We start from the raw sequence: 9,481 nt of genomic DNA on the forward strand, positions 1-9,481 counted from the left end.
GTACTTCTTAGAGAGATTTCCTCCAAACCTACTTCAAGCATTCATTATCTGCCTTCTGTCTGTAGGCATGTAAGTGATTCCTGATTTAGTCTAAGCCCTGCATTTTCAACTATTAAAAGGAAAGCTGAGTCATTTATAGTGATGTATCCAAGCCCTGGGTGTTATCCACTGAATGATTAGATGCTTCAAAATGAGTTACTTTTAGACATTTCAAAAGGATTTTTAAGATAGTGAAAGCATCCTGATATAAACATGCATATCCATATGTATATAATTATTCAGATCAACTATAATTTATTATACAAACTATCTTCCATATCACACTTTTCTAAAGGTTGGATAATAAAATGGGTAATATGTGTTTTCACTAGACACAAGGTTTTCTGTGTACATAAGAGAAGAAAACAGAGTTTCAATGCAGACAGTTCTGCCTAGCTGAGAGAATTGGTTTCTCAAGCATATGGGTGGATCCCTTTCTTCTTTGTTTGTCAGTTGCTTCTGGAGTGTCTGATGGTGAGGAAGGATCAGTGTCTGAGAGATATAAAGATGAGACACCTTGACATTGGCTTAGCACTAGAAACTTGTACTACAGCTAGCTCCAAGAAGAATGAAAAGAACTAAGTATCTAACCACTCCCAATAACTGTCTTGTAACCTGGATCCTTGGAATTTGCTTGGCCTACTTTGTTCTGACTCTATTAGGGAGAGATTCTTCACTAAATCAATTTAGTGAAGCAGGCCAAGCAAATGCCAAGGATCCAGATCCTTTTCTTGAGAGTGAGCTAACCTAATTGGCCCTGAAATTCCTTTAAAGGAAAAAAAATTTGCATTAAAATTTCTGGTAATTTTGTATCATTTTTACATGAAAATGAATATCCCCCTCTACTCTACCCCACATGCACACACAGGGGCATTCTATGAGATTTACCCCAGGCAAACTGAGACAACACAGGAAGCCAGTTTTAGCATGGTAACAATAGCTCATAAGCCCACCTGCCACCATACACAGGAGCTTTTATCAAGGCATAATAGAATGTTAGAGAACTAATTACAGTATCATTTTTCAAACATGACACTCTCTAGAAGTTCAGGTTAATTTACTCCCTCAATAAGTATTTTTCAAATGCAAACTTGATGAACGGCACTGATCTATATGCTGAAGATGAGAGAACAAAAAATGCGAGATCAAAACCCTGCCCACCAGTCGCTTACTGTCCAGTTAGAGAAAATTCGTAATGCAAAATTGTATATGAGTAACAGAAGGGGTGTAGTTGAATGAATGTTTTAGATGTTATGGTTCCAAGACAGAAGAGATAATGAATGCGTTATTCACTTAAATGTGAGACTTGAGTACAATCTTGGAGAATAGGGAGGGCGAAGTATGAAAAATGCTTGAGGTTAGATGTGTGCTTTATTCAGTTGACAGTGAGGATTTTCAGCTGTCTGGAGAGGAAGGTTGATACTGGCAAGAAGTAAATTAAGTAGGCAGGAGACATCATGGCTAAAATCTCATGCAGGGTCAAACTTCCTAGGTTTGAATTCTAGATCTATCACTTACTAGCTGATGATTGTACCTCTGAAGTCTCAAAGCATCTTACAGAGCCATTTGGGAGATTTTGTGAGTCCATTTATGTAAGACACTTGGTACACTTCCTGGCACATTAGCATCACTTTGTAAATGTCAGCTACTATCAGTAGAGATGGCGGAGAACCCGATATGAAATAGATTTGAATGCCAAAATATCAGAACTTGACCTTGTAAGTAAAGTGAAAGATATCAGTTTTTTTAAACTTGTTTTTTAGTGGATTTGAGACATGATATTGATGATGTTTCAATAAGATTGATCTGGTGGCATTTGTTATAGAGGATGAGTTGGAGAAAGGAGGCAGGAGGGAGGGAAGGCAGCTGGGAGATTACTGGCATAGTTGGGGTGTGAAGCACCGAAAGTCTGCACAGAGAAATTTTAAAGGGAAAAAAAAAATCACTGGGAAGTTGTTTTTAATAAGCTACAGGATACTGGATCTTAATTATTTGGGGTCATAGGCTTCATAGTCTGACAAAAACTGTGGATCCTTTTCTCACAAATGTACCTATACTGTTGCACACACACATGAAAACCTGCATGCAATTTCAGGGGGTCAAGAAGCTTGCCCTTGGAACCCAGATGTAGGGAATAAAAAAGAGGCAGAGAATGAATGTACTATCATGAAGAAGTACAATAATAATATAATAAACCAAAAACAGTAGTATGATAAAGTGAATGTAATAGATTACATTGCATATTAATATTGCTAGTTTGTATTTATGTTTGCGAACTGATTTATAATTTTAGTTTGCCCCACAGAGTTGGACCTATTTTTATATCTCAACTTGTAATAACTGTATTTTCTTTCATCCTTGATTTTTTCCTAAAAAATACTACTTCATTGAACTGATCTGTCAAATGCAACTTCCACACTCGATTGGTAAGTACAGGATATCATATTCTGCTTCACACTGCCAGGTTTTGAAAAATTGGTGCCTGTTTTGAAAATTGGTGCCTGTGTCTTTTTTATTTAAGTTTCAAAATTATGTAAAAAACATGGCTCAGAATTGTTTTTTTCAGTGTGAAAATTAAAAAGAAATCTGCATTGGGATTTTCCTTTCTCCATTTCTAACACGAATTAAATCTGGAGACTGGAGAGGGAAGTCTATTGCATCAGTCTTATCTTCACTTACCATTGATTACCTTTCTGCCCACTTATTCCTATGTTCCCGTGTCAAAATTAAGCTCACTAAATAATAGCCAATACACCCCAAATTGCAGTTCCCGACAATATTTTCATAAAAGAAGACAAAAAAAGTATAAGAAGAGAATACATCTTTTGTTGTGGATCAGCTAATTCTCAATAGGCACTCCAAATGCCTATCTTTAGGTTCTTTATTTTTCTTTTATGTTTGGAGCAAGTTTATTTATACTTAATTTTGTGGCAAATACCAAAAACAGCTTGCATCTGTATTAAAATTATTCATATATTACACAGGATAGGAATAGAAGTTTTTACTAATAATGTATTCATTTCTTTCTTTCAGATTAATCTGTTAGGAAATCTCAACATTTTATGAATATTTACCAAGCTTTCACCATCAATCCCGAGGATCAACAGTCTAATCCTGCCACTTAAGCCACGTCTAACATAGGACTGGATCTGCTGTTTTGGAAACTAATTGATAAAATTCTATTAAACAGACTAAATTGAGGTGAAAATAGACCTAATGACCGTCGATGTATCAGTTAGGACAAAATTTTTTATCTTTTCATGCATGTTAACCACATGAATATACTTTTAAAGTTGGAGCAATTATCATACAGAACTACTTCTCCAAATTATGCATAAAACACTGGTATTAGAAAAAGAGAATGCTGTATTTGAGAGCTTCAGGAAATCCTATTCTTATCAGTAGAAAGATGTGGATGTACCATGACTCAGAGATATTTTTATATGATGCTAAATGTATTATAATAAAATTAGCTTCTATGATTCGCATTTACTAACAGCTCTGAAAGTTTCCTCACCTTGTATATAGATTCGGATTGGAATACTTTTTGAAAATATTTTTCTTATGTATTTAATTTTTTCAATAATGGTTGATATTTTTGTGCTGAAATGGGCTTAAATATAACTTTAAAAACAATTTAAAATAAGACAGTTTACATTAGAAATAATAACTGAGTTTAAGTTAAACCAAGACTAATTAAAAAAATAAAAGACCAACTTTACTGACTTTGGCCTCGAGCACAGTCAATTTGGCATAATGGAGCCTCGCTGAACTGGAAGCCTGAGAGTTATGCTGTCTGTTGATTACATTCTCTGTCACTCAGAAGGTAATGAGACCATTTTCCATTCTGTAAAATGGGAATTAAAACAACTTCTGCATTTCTTTTTCAGGGTGGTTGTAAGGATCAAATATAATAAAGAGTGAAAACACATTAATCTTAAGTGACACAAAGTTATTTAAAGAATGGATTAGTGCTATCCCAATTATTGACTTTTTTTTCCCTACAATGGTCATTTTCCCTTTTTGGTTTTCATTGATGGTGTCTGTCCTCACTTCCTCTGAATAAAGTTTTGGAATTTTTTTTTTCATAATTGGATAAAATTAGAAAGAATCCTACATCAAGTAGGAAGATGCCTTAGCTGTTATATTGTAAAATTCCAAAGAAAATCATTAGGCACGTGGGCCCATTTAGGGACTTCTGTTTTATAAGGCATGTTGGTGTGTAAGTGTATGAGTAGAACTCCACAAATTATACTTAACATTTACCCTTAAGTAAGCTGATAAATCTGCGTGAAAAGAAGCCCAATTCTCCACTCTTGCTTCCAGCTCTCCTGCTTACAAAGCGAACTGTGTCTGCCAATTCCCGAAAAGCCAAAGGGGGAAGCTCTTTTTTTTATAAGCTACCTTTAACTGGCAACATTTAGTGCACTACACTAATATCCTAACAACATCTTTACAGCAGCCTCAGTCAAGTCCTGCGCATCCCTTAACCTTCAGGCCTGGGAAGAGAACTTGGCTTGCGGCCACCAGGAGGTGGGGAGCTGGGGAGCTGGGGAGCTGGGGAGCTGGGGAGCTGGGAAGTGGGGAGCTGGGGAGTGGGGAGCTGGGAAGAAGGATGGCCCCGGGCTCCACCCAGTATTAGAAACAGGGGCAGGAGGCTGGCGGGTGAAGGGGGACGACACCACCTGGTATCCTTTCTAAGTGATTCCTGGGTTACTCTGACTTTGTTTTAGTCATCACGTGAGCTAATTACAATGCTAATTAACCCTAGTTTACGGGGACTGCTGTGCATTTGTACAGGAGGCTTCTTTGTTTGATCTGCTACATCATAAGCTTACTAGCACGGAGGGATAGCATGTCGTTGAACGTGGAAGAACACACCTTCATCTGTATTAATGAAGAAAACTATTGAAAACCAACAGACTAATTAAGGGTAATGATGAACAATTTTGATCAGCCATTATTTTTTAATATTGAAGTTCGCTCCTGGAAAGAGTAGAATGGGGAAGTTCGTCTTCCAGCTTCTACCCAGAAAGGTAGCAAGAGAGATCCTGTTTCATTTCCATTTCTTCTCCCACAAACTGTTTTAACATATAATTGAATCAATGCCTTTATTTCAAAAGAAAAAAAAAGTAATTATAGAGCTTGTTGGGATCCTGTATGAAGAGAGGACATTATGCCTGCATGAATTCCATCGGTGATCTGAAGAGGAGCAGGCTGCTTGGACCATTACCCATCATTGTCGAACAGCAGAGTAATTAATTGGGCAAATACGTCTAGATCTGGTGAATTCACATGCACAGTAACTGGGCAGCAGCAACACACACTCTTTTACTGTGAATAAAATAGCAATAGTTTTCTGTGTCTTTGTGCTATGTAAAATGTCTTTTTTTTTTCCTCTTGGCTTTATCCATTCCAGATTATTTTGTCCATCTTTATGTACTCATTTGAAAAGAGCTTGTTTATTACAAAGGAAAAAGATCTGTAGATGAGCAAGTTTGAATTCCATGTCTCCGTTTATTTCTAAAGGAATGAATTCGGTTCATTATGATTTCACTAGCTTTTAGAATAATTTAATATTTTCACTAAAATGGGTTAAATGAGCATGAGGAAATAGTTGTAAATAAAACTACTTTCAGGAAGGGGCGTGCATCCAAAATAATTACTAATGCCTTTTAATTACTATACAATATTAACGCAAAAATTTAACTGTTTATTTAAATGTCATCCACAGAGGTAGAAAATAAGGCACAGCATTTGTCCTGGAGAAACTGATGAAGAATATTTCATCACCAGCCTCTTATAAGACTCCTCTGTAAAGCATAGACAATAAAAAAAAAATCTAACACTGTTTATTTGAACATCAAAAAAGCAGACAAGTATTTAGAAGAAAAATATATGATTGTTTTAATGCAAATCATCTCTGACAGCTAAGTCCAAATGTAATAAGAAAGCTTAGGTTTTGACTTAAAATTAAGTCAATTTTTCAGCATCTCTACTTCTGAAGAGGTTAAATGATGATTTCCTTTTTTCCTGATCATATTTTAATCCAGATAACAGAGGACTTGCACTCCTAATTCAGACTTTCTGGTAAAGCTCAGCTTGTCACAATGTATAGCTTTCTTTCCTTTGATAAGGTCAGTTTGCCAAAAAGAACAAAGTGCATATGAGTAATACATTACTCAACCACTTGTATACATACATCTATTTTTCTTACCAGGTCTCACTATTCAAAAAGGTACAGACATGGCACCATGATAAAAAGGGTCATTTAAAAGACTTCGCAGAGGCTCTGTACTGTGAAGGATTGAATTTTCACTTGAATGCCTACATTTTCACATCTTTTTCTTTGCAGAAATATTCCTTTTGAATGGCAGACTGCAATTGGGTAGGTTTTTTTTTTAAGTCACTGACCAGGAATATGAAAAATATTAGAAGGCATTTGTCCCAATGGTAGAACACAGTTCACTACCAGGTACCTGGTGGTTACTAAGAAAGTTATACAACTTTGTCTCCAGATTGAAGAGCTCCTTTGGATAAAAGCCTTAAGTTCAGTCAAGGTGGAAGGAACACTAAGGTCTGCCACTTCTAAATGACAGACAATTTGAATAACTTGCAAAATCATTAGCCCCAAAGCCATCTACCTAGTAATTTTTCATAATCACATTCAATGTGTATTCTTAGGAACACACAAGCAGACTCCAGTTTATCTTTTTACCTACTCCAACATTTGATCACAACGTTTTGAGAAATATGCTCATGACTAATTTTTAAAAACTCTAATTTTTCTTTAGTGGTTATATATTTCTCAAATATACTTAAAGGGGTGCAGAAGAGAAAGAAGTCTATTAAATACATTAAAAATCTTAAATCTTGATTATTGGGTTCCGTAAGGAGTTAGTGTAAATTCAGTTCAGATGAATGCAACAAATATTTCTTCATCTCCTACTATCAGTATGGTATTGTGCTAGGATTACCGGGAGATACAAAAATGAATAAAGTATCTTCTCTACTCTTAAGAATTCTAGAATCTATATATATATAAAAAAGTAAAGTGTACAACCATAATAAAAGCTAGAATATGATGAATAAGAACAGAAAGTCACAAAATTCTTTCAGAATATAGCAATGAGATTTTTTCTGGCTGAATCAAGGAAGACATCATAGGGGACAGTGCACTTAAACATATTCAATTGGACTGCAGTGGAGAAGAGCAGGAATAGCCTGAATAGAATTGCTACATTCTGGAAAGGAAAATGGCAAGAGAAAAAGCATCAAGTTGGAAAAAATGCAGGCATTTTGGTGTGACATGGAGCGCAGTATAAGCTGGACTAGGTGCAATATAAGTTGTTGAGGAGGAGTGGTGAAAATCAAATGTGAACGACTATGTGGACACTTGATGACATTACTGAAGCGTTTGGTTGTGATTCTACAGGCAATTGTAAGCTTTAGAGCAAGAGAGAGTCTAACAGAACTTTGATTTGTGTAGCCTGCAAAATATTGTTTCCTTCTTCTCATGTATAATTTATCTGTTTTTCTTTTTACTGCTAATGATTTTTCTTGAGCTTTAATTCTATTCTTTTCCCTCTCCTGTTGAAACTAAACCAGAGGACTAGAGATGTCACAGGCAATATATCCCCCACACAAGTATTCATGTCCAAACTAAATTGTTAAGAAACTTCACAGTAACAGTAATGATTTTATGACTCTAAGTCTAGTGGAAATTGCGTATTGTTATTTTATAAAAATACTTAGAATTACTTGAGTTATCTGGAATCAGAAACAATTTTACATTTCTTTGAAAGTGGAACAAGGATATCTTGTTCATATTGTATAACAAAACCAGAGATTTCTTGGGCTTTTAAGAAATAAACTTGCAGGCCTACCTAAAGCATGGACATTTTATTTCTAAATGTTGACATGTGGAAAAGTTATCAGAAGTAAATTACATTGAAGAGTCTGTGTACAATGACATATAACTCAAATAAAACGTTCAATTTCCACCCACTGCCATCCAATTCTCTCAATAACGTGCTTATTGTAACAGAAAAGGCACCAATATTTTACAAATTTGAGCTTTGATTAGTGAAGACAGAGATAAATTATCCCTTTAAAGTTTTATATAAAATTAAAATAATTTTCTCTTAGCTATAGAAAATAAGGGAAATTCTGTGGTTTATTTTTTTAATTGAAAGGTTCTTGGAATAGGGGAGCAGAAATGGCAGCAAGAGCGAATTTCAACTCAGTGCATTTTTTAAGTAAAATAGGTTACTCTATATAAGATTAATAGAATTTGAAAGTGGACTCCAGCTTTTCTGATGGCCTAACAGATCAATTGTTTGTAGTGTACAGTACATAGGTGAATGACAGATCAGACACGTTCTGTTCATTTTGATGTCACGTGTTTTTAATCCAATAAATTGCCACATATTTAGCCCTATGACAGCTGAAGCAAACAATCTGACACTGAAATAATTGAATCAGTGGCCCCACATTCATACTCAATATTTGGAGTGGGAAGACAAGTGGTAGAAGTGGAAAGACAAAGCTCATGAGGCAATTGGATGGAAAAGGAAATCCTGCTCTTTTGTTTAAGAATAGAAATGGTTTCATATATAAGCTTGAAAGTATGATATTAGTCTGCAACTTCAAAACTAAGAAATCATTATTTTTTAACCTGAGAATAATGGCATTAATTCAGACATTATGTCTTGGCTTGAGATTGTGGACTTCAACATGCAAAATTTTATTTACCCTTATACTGAAAATAGCTACAACTAAAAATGTTATTTAGAAAGAAAAAATAATCATGATCCCTGTGAAGGCACTATAATGACAGACACTGTGACCAACAAAAAGGCAGGATGACGGATATTTTTCAGTCACATGATATATATTAACCAGACTTAATGTAACATTCCTAAATCTGGGCACCTACATTCAGTTATAAACTTATTTTGCTTTCACAGAAATGTAGTTCAACTAGGAATTTCTATATCTATTTAAGTCTCCAGAACAAACATCTGATGGGGATGAAAATACCTAGTTCATAGTCATTTTTCCTAGAAGCTCTATGAATTTTTCTAATTCTTGATGCATCTAACCCTCTGGAATATTTGCTCTCTTATCCCAGAGAACTACATTATCCATATTATATTCTCCTGCTAGATGCATTATCAACATATTTCATTCTTGCCATGAACAATCTTCTGAGTTGCTTCCTCCAAATTGTTTTTGCAAGATTCACACTTCCCACCCCTTTCTGGTTCTCATTCTTTCTATCCTTTTCCCTTTCCTTCTGCCTCTATGAGCGGATTGTTCTTTGCCCATTGTTTTAATTCTGCCAGGGAAAACCACAGGAATCATTACTTTCTGGTAAGTGGCAAGAAAGGAAGCGAGAGGAGGTGGGTGTAGCTAAGTAGGAAAGGCTGCTCTAAACTCA

At 35.3% G+C, this 9,481-nt stretch overlaps 1 long non-coding RNA gene across 1 annotated transcript; it reads left to right on the top strand.

Moving 5' to 3' along the window:
• Positions 1 to 4,155: 4,155 nt before the first annotated feature.
• Positions 4,156 to 7,075, top strand: LOC116550557. The gene is made up of 2 exons (XR_004268488.1): positions 4,156 to 4,572; positions 4,840 to 7,075. It is a non-coding gene; the product is annotated as an uncharacterized LOC116550557 (long non-coding RNA).
• The last annotated feature ends 2,406 nt before the right edge of the window (positions 7,076 to 9,481 follow it).

Source organism: Sapajus apella, unplaced genomic scaffold (assembly GCF_009761245.1).
Source record: "Sapajus apella isolate SASKATOON/1434 unplaced genomic scaffold, GSC_monkey_1.0 scaffold1, whole genome shotgun sequence".
NCBI lineage: Eukaryota > Metazoa > Chordata > Mammalia > Primates > Cebidae > Sapajus > Sapajus apella.